The following is an 18661-nucleotide window of genomic DNA, read 5'->3' as shown; positions in this document are numbered from 1 at the left end:
CTAAACAGTAATCACTTTGCCTCATTTCAGATACTTATTTGTACCTAATAGGTAAAATAATACCTTATTAGCATAGGGCCCAGTTCCAATAAATGTCTAATATGGCTATAGGTTTATGCCTCTGTACATAAGAGCAGAAAACAGATTTCCTGTTTTTCCTAGGATGTTTAAAATATCAAATTGTTCTGATACTTTGGTTTTTCAATACATCTACAAGAGAAATAAAAACAAACTTTATTCCAATCTAATGACATGAAAATGTTACCATTTTTAAGAAGTCAATTCTGAGAGGTTTTTAAATATTAATTTGTCCAAAGTTGCCAAATGGATAATTACAGCAGTATTTTTTTATTTTACAATACATTTTAAATTAGATGCATGTTACATCATGTTGAAAAGGGCAATTCTTTTTCCGAGAAAAATGGCCAAGTTCCTTTTTGGCCATCCTCAGTTTCAACAAGAGTCCCATCAGAGACTTGCAGATGCTCTTCTGCAACATCTTCCTGGTAACACAGGTGAGACTCGCTGTCCCTCTGAATCCTTTGCTATCCTGATGAGAATACTGTAGGGTTTCCCAAAAAAGATGACTGAAAGGTGAAAACAGACTGTTAGTTTCAGCCCAGGAACACAAATTAAAAACTGATAGTTGCAGCCTATGATGTTCACAATCAACATAAAGGACCTGGGAATTTGAATAACTTTAGCTTTCTTGGCTTTAAAAATCAGTATGAAGAGAGCAAATGACTTGATTCCACCAGCCTTTTGTACCAAGAATTCCATTTATATCCATATATGGATAAAGGAGACTGAGACAGTACGGTGGGGTTTATTTTTTTTTTAGGGGGTTGGGGGAAGGCATGTCTTTAAGTTGTAGAAGAAAAGGACTTTGGAATTTATGTCAGAGGAAAGGTAAACAGATTTCATCTACCCCTGCCCCTCTTCTGTATAATATATTGTTCCTTGCAACAGAATTTAAATTAACATAATGCAAAAGCAAGTTGCAACTTTGGGATTTAGTTTCCTTTTGGTTTCTTTTATCATTTTTTATTATTACCTTCTGAGTAATTCCTTTTTAGAAAAAAATGTTTTATGAAAACACTGTGGCAGGAACACCAGAATATTTTTTAGATCACTAATGAGATTTTGTCTCATGATTCATGCTGCACAATCCAATTCCAAATTATTGCTTTTTATGTTCAAATATTTTCTTATGTAAGCAGGAATTCATATACTTGTGGCATGGGAAAAATGTGGTAAATCCTATTCCAATGTAATTCTTTTCATGTACAACCTGTCATGCTTAGCTCCCAAGGATTTTAAAATAGCCCAAAGAAAAACAAATGAAATAAAAATAAATTCTAGAAGTAGAAAGAAAAATACAGTTTACCACATACCAGGTTAATGTTTATTGTGTACTTAATACTTAGGTACAGGTTTTCACAGTTTCATTGATAACAATGTCCAGTACTTAATTTTAAAACTCTAAAGGTAATTCACCAATCTTCAAAATCCTTCAAAGTAAATAAATATTATTTTAGAAGGATTAAAAAAAGAAGCTGACAAGACTTTCAAGGCTACACTTTGGTTTCAGACTTGATTCTTGTTGATTCAAAGGCTTCTGAGGTTTACCTCAATGCTAAAGCCATTGGCTTCATTAAATGTGTGTGGGAAAACAGCTGCATTAACCTTAATCAGTCCACACCTAAGCCTCAGTCTCTAAATAAACAGCACATTCAGGGAGAACATGCACCACACAGGTGCATCTCAGCAACTCACTGACCAATATGGCTTTGCAGCAAGGGTGGGACCATTCCTCAGCAAGCACAAAAAGGAATTAAATCCCCACCCATTGCTCCCTTTTTTGTAGTGGAAATGGTTTTCCACAGGAACTCATCCAACTACTGAGCCTAACCCACCAATCCCTACTCCCTAGAATTTCCTGAAATTCTCCTAAATATTTAATAAGTTTAGAATATGTTTAGCTCAAAATAACAAGCTATTTAGTTTGGACTTCCTCCCACCTTAAGGCTTGCTTCTTCCACAAGGCCTACCAGACTCTGACAACTAGTAACACGCAGCCAGGAAGAGATGAATTGGGTGATAACTAATGGTAAATGAGCTCATCCTTCCACTATCCATTTCTACCAATTCGCTTCATCCACATGTTGTTGCTTGTTATTCATTTAGATTTTAAGCTTTTGGAGGCACAATCATCTCTCTACTATAACTTGGCATAGTCTCTAATCAAGTCCAAACTCCAGAATGGGGCTTAAGTGTGGTCCTGCAACACAAACCCTTTGTCCTCCCCATGCTATCATTTGATTATATTATGTAATAACTGAAGCTATTAAAACTTTTTTTTTTAAAAAAAAAGAACAGTTCAAGTCCAATGAAGAAGTAGTTTTTATCCCAGCTGACTCGACTCAGCAAGGTGTTACTACAAAGAATAACCATAGGGCTGAAAGGGACACCAAGAGCTCCCTCAGTCCCTTGATCCAGTCAACACTACACCTATGAATCTACAACAGCTCAAAAAAAATATGCTTATGCCTTTCTTGACAGATGTTCGTTCAACATTACCACTGAAAATCCATCCACAGTGCCTACAGACATGAAGGGTTCACCAGTATATAGTAACTAATCAGTATCATTACTGTCAGATAATATTTTCTACCATCTCACTTCCATATTTCTCCATGCAGTATAAACTCAGTTCTCCTTATGCAGAAATATTAACAAAAGATTTCTTTGCAGTTTGCCATCTTTCAAAGCGCATCCTTCCTTAGTCTTCTCTGCTTTAGACTAAGCAAGCCCTAAAGCCCTAACAGTCCATTACTGGGAGTGCCTTTAGTCATTTGTTTCCCACTGGATCCTCTCCAGTGGATCCCATCATTTTGGGAGGGCAAGCTCCAAAACTCCAGTCCTCCAACTTGTTCCTTGCTACGGCATGCGTAGCGCAGTACAAGATTTTGGTCATCTCTCTTCCACGAGATATTTCACCCAAGTATCCTCATACACCTACACCTGCACCCCCCCCCCCCCCCCCAATATATTTTTGGCTTACATTCAGTTTGTAAGCTACAACAGCTATAGCAGTCTTATAACTGTTACTGAGCCAGTTCTTGTCCATCATGTTTCTGCAGATGATCAGATATATTCTCCCTTTGGGGGACAGGAGCTAGACTTGCCCTCACTGACTTGACTTGTGCTGTTTTAAAGAGGTATCACCAGTCCATCAAAATAATTTTGAAATTTAATCCAATTCTCCAGTCTAGGATCCCCGCTCTTTCCATCTTACTACCACCTTGGTGAGGCACATTCTCTATTCTCCCAATCCCTGTTAAAAACACAAGGTTTGACAGAGAAACTTGGTAATCTCTTTCAAAATATGGTTTTCCAGTCAGTCCTTCCTGTAGAGTCTAACACAACCACATACTTTCATCTACTGCCATGCCTCTTCACGCTTAAAGCCTCACTGAATTAGGTTGGTCTGATTTTAACAAATAGCATAGGGAAATACTGTTGTTGCTGCTGCTGCTTCTTTGTTGCTGCAGTTATTATGATGCATGACTCACATTCTTCAAAAGCAACTGTTGTTTTTCAGCACTCATTTAAGCAAATACAGCTTAATGGAGATGAATGCACAGTCCTTTAACAGAAAAATCTTCTTTGAGATTTATTCTCAGCATTTCCTGTTCCCTGTGGTTTACATTTTCTTTCAGGTATGTCTAATCTGGGGAAGCTTTTGTAAGTAACACTTCTTTCCTCATGTGCACCTTAAACTGAAGGCCAAAATGAAAAAAGGTTGAGATTCATCAAAACTATATTCAAGATTCTGAAATGCAATCTTCTCTATAATACCCAAATGCTTTCTGGAAGTGCAGTAGGTAAACCAACAAGGATTCAGGGCATAAAGATACACATATATAAATTGCTTTCACTTTTTAGAAATCTTAGAAAAGGGAAGTAAAAAGAGGGGTTACATCTAATTAAAAATCTGTGACTGATATTCTCAAATTAAAATCCGGTTAAGAAAACCTATTATCTTGGATATGTAGCACAACTTTTTGGGCATTTACTCTCATTTGACTTTAATATGCTAGCAAAGTTTACTTCTTCAATGATTCTGGTTTGCAATAATAAAAGTTAATTTGAAAAGTTATTATAATCCAAATACAAACATATGTCTAAGTAAGCTCAACATTCCCATAGTATTAGGGGATCTTAAAATTAGGACTGAAAACAGCAGATCATCTAATTTTACCCCTTCTCACAGAACTGAGAATGTAAAATTCCCTAAATATCATATATTTAGATAGAGATTTTAAAGTGGAAAAAAAAAAGCTAGTTGATAGAGAAAAAGAAGTATGGTCATTACTAATCAAATGGGAAACTGACCTCCTTAATTCAACATAAGAAAAGCAAATAAATTAGCAGAATATAAGCCTTTTTTAAAATTAGAAATCACTTTTTTTTAATCTCTATATAACCTATAGAATATGAAAGCCCACTGCTAACTCTTCAGAATCAGTTTTCTCTGCGATTATATCCTTTTCCACATCTTTTCTGAGAATAAGAAACTGTGAAAAATACAGGTAGTGTATGCTTCTAGAATACAAGATGACAGAAATTGTCTGTGAACTCCCTGAAAATTACTGTCATCTTTCCTTAGTGGAATACTTTTCCGCCCTTAAATCTAACCACCATAACCTCTATCCCAGTGCCCTGGGGCCCAAGATACATATTCCAATTTCAGTCCAATTTCACCTGGGGAGTAAATGGCAACAATTATTGCTGGCTGTAACATCACCATGCATATCTGTCGTTATTCCATTTATTGCATGAGCAAGTGAAGACAGACAAGAAATAAGTAGATGGCTACCATTCATTTCAATCTTCACAAATGAAATCACATTCTCATGACTATTTCTAGTAAGCTTTCTTTCCAGTCAAATGCAAGAGGTGTTACCAAGAAAACATCTTACTCCAGTATCACATTACTGGTCATTTCTAGACAAGCTTCTGTGGCTTCACAAACTAACAATATCAGACAATAAGTAGTCTTAAGGTCCTTTTCATTCACTTGCTTTCCCTCGTTAGGGGGAAGAAGACAAGGATCTTTCATAGAGGTACTTTCTTCTAGACTTGTCCTCTTGAATTTAGGCAGCTTAAGGAAACAATGACTGCTGACAACTTCCTTATTACCAGCAATTAATGGCCAGTTTGTTAATTAGTGTCCTGAGGCAAAGTTAATGTAGCATTTCCAGCTAAATCAAAAACAAAAACATAGCCCACATCCAAAAATATTCTGACAGCTCTGTATTATTCACTATTTTTCTTAACAAGGACAGTTTTTCCTGTCCAAATCAGTGGACTCCAAAGTACATATTCTGGGAAAAGAGATCAGCTTCATTAAAATGAAAAACTAATAAATTGGTTGTGATCTTTTTCCCGACCCAAAACATGTGAAGTTCCCAGTGCATTCAGGGGAGAGAGGGAAAAAAATGGAAAACTTTTCTCTGCATTTTCAATGAAAACTCCAATCAAAACTGGGGGCTTTCCTCACAGGCTGTCTTTATGTCAATTAATCAAACAAGAATAATCTATCAACTATTGAAAGTGCCTTAAAGGAGCTAACACCTTAAAAAGTAAGAAAAGTAATAGCACAGGACTTGGTTCTAAGAAGTGTTTCTTATTTTGATGCTCCCTACTTACTCATTAGAAAATGATCAACTCCCTTAATCTTTAAGAAGGAAAATTAGAAAACCATTGCATATTCTTTTCACCACTTCTCTGCCTCTAGAAGTGTGGTAGAATCTTCATCTTTTCCTCATTGAACCAGCAGAGAGAGACAAGATACCTTCCCTCTAGATAATGGTGCTCCTGGAGTAATGTCTATATTGGGCATTAGTATTGTTCTTCAGGATTTCTCAGAGGTGTCCCAATAGGGTGTTGCTCTTGGGACCTCCAGGACAGGAACAAAAATAAATCAAGCCAGCCTTAAAAATCACTGCTAGCTGCAAAGGCAACAAAAATCCTCCAGTTACCACATTTGGATCACAAGTCTTTTTAGAAGTGACCTCCATTACCACAATTTCTATATCCTCTATACTGCTCCTAACATGTTACCATAGTGGTTAACTCAGGGGAAAAAAAAAACTAACACTAGCCTCTGCTCTTCATGACAGACACCTTAAAACCATAGATTTCTCTTCAGCTTTCCATAAGGAAAATAGCCAAAAGTGAAAACCTGCCCATGTGGCTCCTCTACAAGCCACATAGATGGTAATGCCAAGGCAGATGTGCCAGCAACAGTGACTCTGAACAGCTCATAGGGAGGTTTCTGCAGCAGAGATGCTGAATTTTCATGCTGCAACAGCTCATTTCATGACTCTCCAGGAAGAGGTGGGCTACAGCCTGCAGCTCTAGTCAGTGAAGACATTGCTAAGAACATATTCCCTATCAATGTGTGATAAAGCTTTACACAGAGTCAGAGTATTATAAATATGACGTTTCCTTCATTAATAAAGCATAACCAGGCTGATTTAGTTTCAGACCTCACATCAGCCAAACACAACTTTCAGCTGTGAAACATTTATAAATGTCTGCATTTAATAAAAATGTTAAAACTTCTTAAAATAATTCTCTCAAACATGTTAAACCACATGAAATGCAATCAAAGCTGCACCATGTTTTAGAAATTTTACAAGGCTTTTATTGTATAAACTATATTAAGTTTTAATACCAGCAATGATGTACTTACAACAAAAACAAAGCAAAGTGCACTAAAGAAAAAAAAGAAAGAAAGCTACTTGAGCAGTATCTCCATAAATAACTGAACCTAGCCACCGGCTAGTGGTTGAGCAGCCACTTCCCCCACAAAAGAATTCAGGAAGTACGCTGTCAGAATACTTCAGAGAGTAATCAAGGTTTCATTTGTTTGGTTAATATATTCAGTATTGCTGGGAACTGTACTATATGTAAAAGTAGAATAATCAAGAGCCATCTTTTACATGTTTTTCTCCCCATTCTCACCTCCTAATGGATTACAAATCACTTTGAAGTTATGAATAATGACTTCATGATAAGTTTAAGATAGCTTATTTAAGGGCTATAAGAAATTTTAAAAAAATCAGGATTTTAGGCCAACTTTGTTACTCTGCCTTTGGGGATCATTACATGAATACATTTGGAACGAAATCATTGTATTCCAATAATATGTCAAGATTTGGCATTGGTGACACTGTTTCAACACAGTGATCCTACAAACCGCTGATAATGGATTTATATATCATCATCTACATTTATAAAAGCAAACAGGGATAACTTTACAGGTTGTACATAACATTTATTCACCAAGGCTGTAACCTTAAGAAATCTGGGGCTTTATCAGCACCCCATTCATTGTTGAATGAGAAGTTGTATGAACTTCAGACAGTTATGGCTTATACACAGAGTCTGTGTTAACATCTTATATGTAAACTTGCTGCACTTGCATCAGACAGGCTTATTGCTAGCGTCTTATATGCAAGGTTCAACCTCAACACAAGTCTGAAGCTAGAAAAGTCATCTTAAAACATAATCAAGTCTTAAACCAATGCTGACTGTACATTATAACTACTTAGACCATCTGAAAAAATTCCATTTAGAGCAAACAAATCCAGAAGCATTCTGCACACCCGCTGTAACAAGCAGCATCCAAGAAGCATTTAAGTAATGCGTTAATCAGGCATATAATAAATAGTTTTCATTTTAAATGATGTGCGTCTTACTCAAAAGGACCCCAAAAGTCTTCACAAAAACAAGTTGGAAGATGAAGACATTTTCTACATAAGAACTTCTGGGGGAGGTTGGACGAGATGACAGTCTAGTTCTGCCAAAACCTGCATGAAAGTTTCCTAGATACACACACTAACAGTAAATGAGCTTCTTCCCCTGCCCTGTCACCACTTGAGGAGTGAATATTAGCCTGATCAACCAATCTTTATAGTCCTGACATCTAAAAGGATGTTTGAAGCCAGAGCACAAACTCAAGATTTTTTTTTTTAAAAGGCTAAACCAACACCATCTGAAATCTCCTAAAACATAGCTCCAATAGCTACTTAAACAAAAGTTTAATAGACTTCTATCTTAATCAGCATTACAATAGAGAAACATAGCACAAAGCCACACAAAAACAGAAGAGGCAGGGAAACGATGAAAAGGGTTTAAGTATAGAAGAGAATCTGACTAAAACAGCCCACACCTCAGGACTGAGTTTGTTGAAAATAACTTTGCTATAGAACAGCAATTAGAGGAAGAGACAGACATAACGTGAAAAGTATTAACAACAGGTCAGGACTTCAGTAGAGTTCCATCAGAAGTAAACAATGATGTGCTGCCTGGGTTCCTTCTTGTTCACAGATGACATGTTTTCTACTTTGACACTTCACACCTCTAAACCACAGTATGTCTTTACTGCTATTTGCTAAAAAAAAAAAAAAACACAGTTGTGCTTTGTCCTTTGGAGTGGGGAAAAGAAAATACTTTTTCACTTTCCAATGCTTTTATCTTAATATGCTTGGTGTGAACAATACAGCATAGTCATGCAGGCCTATGCCCAGGTGAGTCATCCATCTGAAAGGTGTACTACTCCATGAGAAACAGTCTGCTTTATTGGGATTATATTTTGAGTCATGTGGTGAATGTCTGGGTAACAATTCCACCCCAGGCTGTGTGTGGTAGATCTGTTCAGGGATTAGAAGCAAACCTCTAGTCAGCTAAGAGGATACACTGAAAAATATAGCCATATCTACAGACTAACTGACTTCCACCTATCCACCCATGCAGCTACCTGCATCAGGAAAGAAGGTGAGTAATGTATGCTCACTTCTGTAAATTTGTTTAATATTACCGAGTGATTCACAGAAAGAGGAACATGGAACAACAACGTATAAGGACAAATGAAAAACAAAAAATCCTTTCAAAAGATATACATTCTTTGGTATGAAATACACCTGGGCTGTCAGCTGCATTCTTCTCTTTTCTTTAAATATACCTTTCACTCCCAGAGACCTCGATACAACTTCAGAAGTCTGCCTGAGACCTCCGCAGCACCATTTTTAAAATGGTTCTCATTCAGGTGAAGCATAAATTCTCTTTTCCATTCCTGATGGAGAGTTCTCCATAATCAGAGCACAAACACACCAAAGGAACCTTTTTCCTCCTGTCATGCTCTAATGGAAATGGATCATGTGTAGTTTTGATAAAGCTGTGCCAAGGCAAAGTTTCTTGGCAATGCTGTTCCCCACACACCCCAAGCAGAAAAAGTAAAAAATTAAATAAATAAATGACATTCCCCCCCCCCCCAAAAAAAACCAAAGATTTCAATAAGAAGAAATCAGTGTTAAAGAACACCCTTGCTTGTCTGTGTGGAGGACTGGCGAACAGATGAGAGACATCATTATTCTCCTAGTCTTTATAACAGTCAAAAAAAGAAGGCTTGAGAAATTCTAAAATAATTTTAATGAGCAACAGGTGAAAGAGGCAGATAACATGATTGTATTTGTGCACATGAGATAACATACCTAAATAAACCATCATGGTGATTGCAATGAAGCTACTTTGCCGCTAACACTAAGATGCTGATGTGTTTTCTACCATAGAATCATTTAGATTCGAAAACACCTCTAAGATCATCAAGTCCACCTGTTAACCTAGCACTGCCAAGTCTGCCACTAACACATGGCCCTAAGCACCATATCTACACATCTTTTAAATACATTCAGGGATGGTAACTCTATTTCTCTGGGCAGCTTTCTCCAATACTTCACAACCCTCTGAGCGAATAAATGTTTTCTAATACCCAACCCACATCTTCCCTGGTGTAATTTGAGGACATTTCTTCATGTCCTATTGCTTGTTGCTTGGGAGAAGTGACAGACTGCCACCTCACTACAACCTCCTCTGAGATAGCTGTAGAGAGTACTAAGATCTCCCCTCAGCCTCCTTTTTTCTAAGTTAAATAATCCCAGTTCCTTCAACCAGTCCTCATAAAACTTGTTCTCTAAACCCTTCACAAGCTTTGTTGCACTTCTTTGGGTGTGCTCCAGCACCTTGATGTCTATCTTGTAGTGAGGGGTCCAAAACTGAACACAGTATTTGAGGTGGGGCCTCACCAGAGCTGAGTACAGAGGGACAATCACTTCCCTAGTCCTGCTGGCTGGCCACACTGTTTCTAATACAAGCCAGGATACTGTTGGTAACCCTTTTGGTCAACTGACCACACTGCTGGCACATATTCAACCAACTACAAACCAATACCCCCAGCTCCTTTTCCACCAGGTAGTTTTCCAGCCACTCTTTCCCCAGCCTGTAGCACTGTGTGAGGTTGTTGAGCCCCAGGTGCAGGACCCAGCACTTAGCCTTGTTGAGCAAAGGCCAACTGCATGAGGTTCATCGATCCAACCTATCCAGATCTGTCCGTTGAGCCTTTCTACCCTCAAGCAGATTAACACTCATGCCCAACTTGGTGTTGTCTGCGAACTTATTGGGTGCCCTCGATCCTCTTGTCCAGGTCATTGACAAAGATATTAAAGAGAACTGGCCCCAGTACTGAGGCCTGTGGGACACCACTTGTGACCAGTCACTAACTGGATTTAACTGCATTCACCGCAACTCTTTGGGCCTAGCCACCCATCCAGTTCTTTACCCAGCAAAGTGTACACCCACCCAAGCCATGAGCAGCAGGTTTCTCCAGGAGAATGCTTCAGGAAACAGTGTCAAAAGCTTTACTAAAGTCTAGGTAGATGGCCACAGCCTTCCCCTCATCCACTAATCAGGTCACCTTGCTATAGGTCAGGATAGTCAAGCAGGACCTGCTTTTAATAAAAGCATGCTGATTGGCCCTGATCAGCTGGTTGCCCTGTATGTGCTGCATGATAGCAATCAAGATGATCAGCTCCATAACTTCCCCTAGCTCAAAGGTCAGGCTGATAAGGTTTGTAGTTTCCCAGATCCTCCTTCTGGCCCTTCCTGTAGATGGATGTCACATTTGCTAGCCACCAATCAAACTGGGGAATCCCCAGGCAGCCAGGACTGCTGATAAATGATGGAAAGTGGCTGAGCGCTTCTGCCAACTCCTTCAGCACCATTGGATGGATCCCATCTGGCCCCATAGACTTGTGTAAACCTAAGTGGTGTAGCATGTCACTAACCATTTCCTTTTTGATTATGGGGGCTTCATTCTGCTTCCAATCCCTATCTTCCAGCTCAGAGGGCTAGGTACCCAGAGAACAACTGGTCTTAGTACTCAAGCCTGAGGCAAGGAAGGCATTAAGTACCTCAGACTTTTCCTCATCCTTTGCCACTGTTTCCCCCCCCAAATCCAGTAATGGATGGGGATTCTACTTTGTCTTCCTTATGTTGCTAATGTATTTATAGAAGTATTTGTTTATTGTCTTTAATAGCAGTAGTCAGATTAATTTCCAGATGGGCATTGGCCCATCTAATTTTCTGCCTGCATAGACTCAAAACATCTTTGTTCTCCTGAGTGGCCTGCCCTTCTTCCAAAGGTCATAAACTCTCTTTTTCTTCCTGAGCTCTAGCCAAAATTCTCTGTTCAGGCAGGCCGGTCTTCTTCTCCACTACCTCATCTTTTGGCACACGGGGATAGCCTGCTCCTAATATATTTTTGTAGACCTGAGTTCAGGAGAGCATACCTCCCAGGGAAAGGTGCTCATATTACTATTTGCTTATTGGTAGGCACGTACTTGAGTACATCCCTGAATTAAGATACTGTTAAAATTGAGATCCTATGTTATATCCTTCACTTCCATAAATGTGCTTAACTTGCCAGAACAAACACTGTGAAAGTAAATGAAATTTTTAAAACAGCTCCTAGTGTTTTGTTCGTATCTGGCAGACCAACATCTACTTTCAGGCACTTTAAAATAGGCCTCTTGTAATAAGATAAGAACATGCAGCTTCCACAAACATCCACACTCATCACTGGGTAGCTTAGATTACCTTAAAAAATGCAAAGATTTAACATCCCTAAACTTAGATTCAGAAGCCTAAATTTAAAGTTTGAGAAGCTGCCTCTGAGCTTTAAAAAGACCAGGAACCTGACATCATGCTCTAAATCATTTCCTCTTAAATAATACCATAAATTAATGCTGACTCTCCTCAGATATAAAATTAGGTGATCAACAAAACACCCTTTTCATCAAAAGGTGCTCTGCACAACTGGAAAATCCATCTCTTTTAAATAACCTATAAACATCCCTTTTACTTTGTTCCTTTTTTCCTTTCAGAAGCACTGCAATAATTTCAAAGATAGTAAAAAGTAAGTTACACAGTTACTCTTATCTTTTATAAGAAAAAAATCCTTCTGTGGTTTATTATACATATATGAATGCAGAAGTTTCATCAAATAAACTTGTGGGTATGCTCAGATGTGTTTTACGTCTGGGAAGTTGTAACGCCTATTTATAGCAAACACCAAAAAAAATTTGGCAACTTGTGGAATTCACTTCCTTCAGGAATGTAAAATTACATATCAGCAAAGTAAATTCTTGCATCTCATTCTGTCTCCTGGAATACAGCACATCCACCTATTTCACTTGACCACAGAAAGACCTAAGTAGATGTGGTCATGATTTCTTCAAACTGAACTTTAGCTTAATTGCTTAGTTACCCTATGTAATTAAAAATAAGAGATTTTCATTGGTCCTCACTATCAACTTGAGCCTACACTGATACAAAATTGATAGCATCATAATATTTGAAGAAACCATTTTTTGGTTCAACAGTTTTGACTTGTAAGAGTAATTGTGCTGCTCTGCTCAGTTCTGGTGAGACCTCAAAGGTAGAATTGAGTCAAGCTTTCAGAACCATGCTGTAGGAGCCATCAATACAAGTTATGAGACCAGAAGAATGACTAGCATGAGAAAAGGATGAAGAAACTGGTCTTGTTTATTCTGGAGGAGACTAAGGAGAGGAAAGAGGAACAGAAGCATGATGACAGGCTTCAAATAAGTACAAAACAGTTATATGGAGACAATGGTGATTGATGTTTTCCATGCATACTTACAGTAGCTGACGGAGAATTTTGCTAAATTCGCAGGAAAGTTCCCTAAATATCCATTTATAATGGTTGTGAAGCACTGGAAAGGCTACCTAGAGAGGATGTAGAAAATTATTTATTGGGAATTTTTATGAGCTGTCAGACAAATTCCCTAGGAAGTGACCTAGGTATGTCAATATTGATTTCAAGTAAGGGATAGAGTGTCGATTTTTTTTTTAAAGTAGTCAGTCTGACACATCATGAGCTGTGGTGTTTACCTCAGATCTAGTTACTGCATTTCCAATTCAAAGGGGGGGGGGGGGGGCGGGGGGAAGGCAAGAAGTTCTGAAGATGTTTTATTTTTAACTTTTTTTTTTTTAATGAATACTCTATCACCCAAATACTTCTGCTCCAGTGAGCTCCTCTTTGAAGAGAGAAAAGTCAGGTAGGATAAGACTAGCAAAAGCCATGTCATGCAAATCCACTGGACAAAGTCATTTCACAGCAAAAGGAGAAGAGAGCTATAGTCAAGGTTAGTTCCCCAAGAGCAACATCTCCTAAGGTCTTGGGGGTAGATCACCAGGGAAACACAGAACACTTGTATAGAGGGTCCCAAAATCCTAAGGTCATTGGCCTACATACAGATTACAATTATATCAACTGATGATTGATCGAATAATGTGAAATTACAAATATTACCCAAAGGACAATAATGAACCCCAAATGAACATGAAAGTTTCATATCTTTATCTCTTAGCAGCACCATGCTCAGGCTGAAGCCTTGCCTTTAAAGCAATTTTAATTCCACCTACTACTATCAGTGTCATAACATTCACAAGCATCACAAGATAATGTAGTCACTCTGGACTTGAAAAACAAACTGCAATACATGTAACAAGTAAGTTTCAATTAAATTCTCCACCTAAATACTGCCAGATTAATAAGATGCAGTTATAGGAAGAAAAAATACTGCAGTACCAAAGCATTTCTATGTTCCTGTTAGTTGGGTGCCCTCTCTCAGCAAGTGGCTTTGCTTAAGAGAAGCTTGCAGTTCTTCAGAGGAAGAAATAAAATTCTGGTAATATACGTAACTATGATGAACTCTCCTGTAAGGAGAGAGTTCTTCCTGACCACAGCTGGGAGAACGGGGGACATACTGAGACCACTTGTTATCTGTTTATCTTAGTAGTAATAAACTATGGGCCAACTCCTTCCCTTTCACAAGTGTACTTTACATTTGGTCACTATATAACATTGTTATAGCAAATACTATAAGTACCATATATTGAGAGCAGAAGCAAGTAGCTCTGTAAAGCCAACTTTTAATGAAATTCAAGATGTGAAAATATAGAAAAGGGTATATATAAAGGAATAAACATTCTTTCTGTAGACTTCCAGAAAAACTGTTCCACAGACTGTCAGACCCCCCCTCCCCAGGAAATCAAGTTTCACTCTTCTTAAATAACTCTACAAAATAAGTACTATTCACTGTAGGAGAGTTTATCACTAAAAATGCCAGGACTACATAATTTGGCAAGGAGCCTCATGAAATGTGATAGAGTGGCTCAATTTGACCCCAAAATTTCTCACTAACCTGTAGAAATTGGTGTCTAATCATGCTAGTTACATGTGCAGTAAAAAAAAAAACACTTCAATGAGTTGTTCTTGTGACACTGAGAAATTAAATGTAGGGCGACCCATTTATGTTTCTTCTTTATTTGTTATTCTAATGTCAGTCTGTGACTTGGGGAAACAGTCAAAAACTGAAGTGGATACCTCCCACCATTTGATAAAAGTAGATGTTCCAATTCCTGAGCACGACTGTAATATGGAAAATAAAGCAGAACTGAAATAACTATTACTTTCATAGCACCTTTTATGAAGCTGTCAAAGCAATTAACAAGCATTATTGGTTTCACAACAGCCTGATGAGACACTTAAGTTACAATATTATTTTAACGGAAAGACTTCAAAGTACAGCAACTAGTGAAATATGCAAATTTTTGTATTTCATAAAAATCATATTTTTACAGGTAGCCTACTTTCAGTCTCCTCTTTTTCACTGCCAGTCTCCCCCCCCACCCCCACTTCTTTTTTTGAATAAAGAATCATCTACAGAGAGTTCATGTACTTCTGTATCGAGTTCTTACAGCTAACCCTAAGCCATAGAAATGGCTATGAATCAGACTACAGAATATATTGAATCAAATACTGCATGAAGTAGCAAACCCTATAATTCCCCTGGAACACGGCAGGTGATAAATGCCACATTCCAGTGGAATTAGCACCTCTCCCTCCTTCCTGCTCAATCACAGCAAAAAGGCACAGGGGGGTCATCTGAGGTTACAGGAAAGGTATGCAATCAAGAAACCCAGCACCAGCAGAGGATTCCTTTGGTTCTGGAATATAAAGGGAACTTGAGCCATAATCAGAGGACCCCTCTAATTCACCTCAATGATATCAGTATAGGCCTTCTCAGAGCTGGTTAAGACCTGCTCTACACAGCTAGCTAAGGAATTAAACTTGTTCTTAGAATAACCTGAAAAAGCTGTAAAGAAGGCTCCCTGTCATGTGTCAGGCAAGCTTCTTCAGCTCCTGCATAAGAGGACATATAGCTGTAAGCAAGCCCAAAGCAATGTTACACATGCCCATCTTATGAACTGTGTATATTTGAAACTTGCCCCTAGAGCCAAACACACTAACTGTAATGAACATAGAATCATAGAACAGTTTGGGTTGGGAGGAACCTTAAAGCTCATCTAGTTCCAACCCTCCTGCCATGGGCAGAGATGCCACCCACTAGACCAGGTTGCCCAAAGCCCCATCCAGCCTGGCCCTGAACACCTCCATGAGTGGGGCATCCACAGCTCCTCTGGACAACCTGTTCCAGTACCTCACGACCCTCACAATAAGATTTTCTTCCTGTATCTAATCTAAATCTACCTTTCTTCCCCCCACCCCCCCTTTTTCTTAATATTAAAGCCATTACCCCTTGTCCTATCACTACACTCCCTGATAAATGCATTCATGTTTTCACAGCAACAAAACTTAACATCACAAAAGCAAAGAGTAAATCTTATTCGCTCTTAGTTTGATCTCAGGTGACAGCTTCCAAGATTCTGGTGGAGAAAGAAAAATTGTTACTGTTTATATAGTGTTCCTTATGGTAAGTCACTACAGGTTGTCCTCATATGTCAGATATTCGTTCTAACAGTTACCATATAGGCAAGTTTTCAGCCACAGCTGACATGTCATTCACAGCAGTACACATATTTAATATGCTGACAGTTCCTAGCCATGTTACTTTTGTTACAATGGGCTTTTCTGAATAGTCCTGCAAGAGCTTTAATTTCCCACTAAAGATCTGGAGCTAGCAGACAAGCAGGCAAAAGCATCGCCTCCAAAGTTAGGCCAGAGGTCTTATAGGCCCTTTCTGGCTTCATCAGTTGTCAGCATCTTTGTTTCTTCATCAGGGAATAAGAACCCGATACTGACCATGCTGTTCTCACTCATCCATAAGGGCAGTACACCTCCTAGACTCACATGATGTACCACAGTAATGTCCTCGTAAATCCAGGATTTCACAGATCTACAGCTAATTCTTGTCACCAGTTCCCCTAGTGAGAGGTCATGCTGAACAACACATGACAGCCACCATCCACACCAAGTGGGTCTTCATTGCCATATTACCACCATTGGAGAAAGGCCAGAGCAACCCATACCCTTCTAGCTCTATTTAATTTCTCACGCTTTCCTCTCACCTTAAATATCAGGCAACAGGCACAGCCATGGCACTGCTTTATCTATATATACAGTATTAGGAGCTCTCCATTTCAAATGCTGATCTGGATGAATGCCATACACCCCCTGGAAGCATCTGCATTTGAATTTAAAGGGGTGGGTGAGTGACAGCAAAACTAGCTTCTTCCTCTGACAAGGCTTTGGCAGATCATCGGTTGTCATCAAACCTATTGCATTTCTTGGTCTCTGCCAAGAATTCCACCTACATGCCTGATGGCAATTAAACCTTTGTAGGTGCTAATGAATAAAAGCAGCACGCACACTTTACAGACCTAAAAAGAATATCCCAATCCATATATTAATTCCATAAATAAATTCACATGCACACGCAGTTCCCCTCCTTCCCCTATCCACATGCCACTATGCACCCACACCCAAACTCGTGCTTAGAAAAAAAACAAGCAGCAGTAAGATGATCATTCAACTGTGTGCAAGTAGGATTTTTTCATGAATCATTATCTGTTTTTCCATAACTCATCTACTGCAAAAAGCATTGCTTTATGAATGCAGAAGGCAGCCTACGTTTGGGATAATAAAGCACATTCATCTCATGCTTGAACCTTTCAAGGGTTCAGACATTTCACACACTCTCTCTAACCATGACTTTTCTGTGGTATCCAAAATCATCTGGGATATGACAGTACGACATAACCACACTTCATGCAAATACACCAACAATTTCCATAGAAGGGAAAATGAATAAAATAGGGGCACCATGAGGCTTCAGCAACACAGTACTTCTGAATCAACAAACTGAACGTTGCTTTCATGTTTGTGTAATTCTGGGTTTTCTGTTTCCTGTCAATTTTAGAAGACAAGGCACCAAAACAGCATGAGGAGACTGTGTAAAGCTGATTGAACAGTCTTTATTAGCACTTCCTATCAGAAAAAATCAGTTTAGTCAAACTATGTTATGGGAGTATATTAAGTCAAAACCAAATTTTTACATGCAAACATCGTTGCTTTTTTTGTTTGTCTGTTTTACATTAATGTTACATACACAAAAAAATTAGGTTTTAGAGTAAAAACACAAGTAAATTAAATTCTACAGGAACATTTGATTCATCCTGAAAGCGATAATGTATTTTTTCCCCAACCCTCAGACTACACTTTTTACAGGAAGTTCTAGCTCTCAATTTGAGCATAAAATGCTTTTGAAATATGGGAATTTCCCAACCACTTTTACCCTATTTATGAATCAATCAAAAGTAAAGTGTTCTGTATCTTACCATAACTTTTCCAGACAAGGTTTCACAGACTCCAAAAGACTTCAGAAACTTGTTTTTTAAATCATCACTATGTAGATAATACCTTTCTTTAGTCTCACTCAATTACAGTAGGATCCACTTTTTTCTACTAGCTGAACTGCAGATCAGAACGGTGTAAAAAACAAACAAACAAACAAAAAAAAAATCAACCAGCAGCTCCAGAACTTAAATGAAGTGTGTCTCAGCTGAATGGTATTGCCAATCACTGGTCAGAACAGGCAGCAGCTGTTGCTGCATGGCTTTGCCTGAGTTTTAAATTGTCTGGACCTTCACAAAGCAGGGTCTTTCTTCTTCCCATCTGCTGCTCCTTGTGTTACATGCAGTAGCATCATGCACTGTACTTACATGGTATTTTTGATAGTGTTCCACCATACCAGCCACTAGATAGTCATCTTGTTTGTGAGGTCATTTTACCTTTTGTACTATTTCTATAAAGGCAGGAAAGTCAGGGAAGAAGTCTTAAGTATTCCCAGTGCAGGTGAGTCCAGCATTCACAAGCAGCTGCAGCATAAAAGACCTCTCCACATTGTCTCCATTGTCTCCATCT

General features: G+C 38.5%; 1 long non-coding RNA gene across 1 annotated transcript; it reads right to left on the bottom strand.

Moving 5' to 3' along the window:
* Nucleotides 1-222: 222 nt before the first annotated feature.
* Nucleotides 223-18440, bottom strand: LOC310894725. Its single transcript, XR_014580116.1, has 2 exons — nt 18076-18440; nt 223-587 (listed from the first exon to the last, which is right to left on the bottom strand). It is a non-coding gene; the product is annotated as an uncharacterized lncRNA (long non-coding RNA).
* Nucleotides 18441-18661: the final 221 nt, after the last annotated feature.

Source organism: Anser anser (assembly GCF_964211835.1).
Source record: "Anser anser genome assembly, chromosome: 2".
NCBI classification, from domain to species: domain Eukaryota; kingdom Metazoa; phylum Chordata; class Aves; order Anseriformes; family Anatidae; genus Anser; species Anser anser.
Note: the sequence above shows the minus strand (reverse complement) of the source record. Positions and strands in the feature narration are given on the sequence as shown.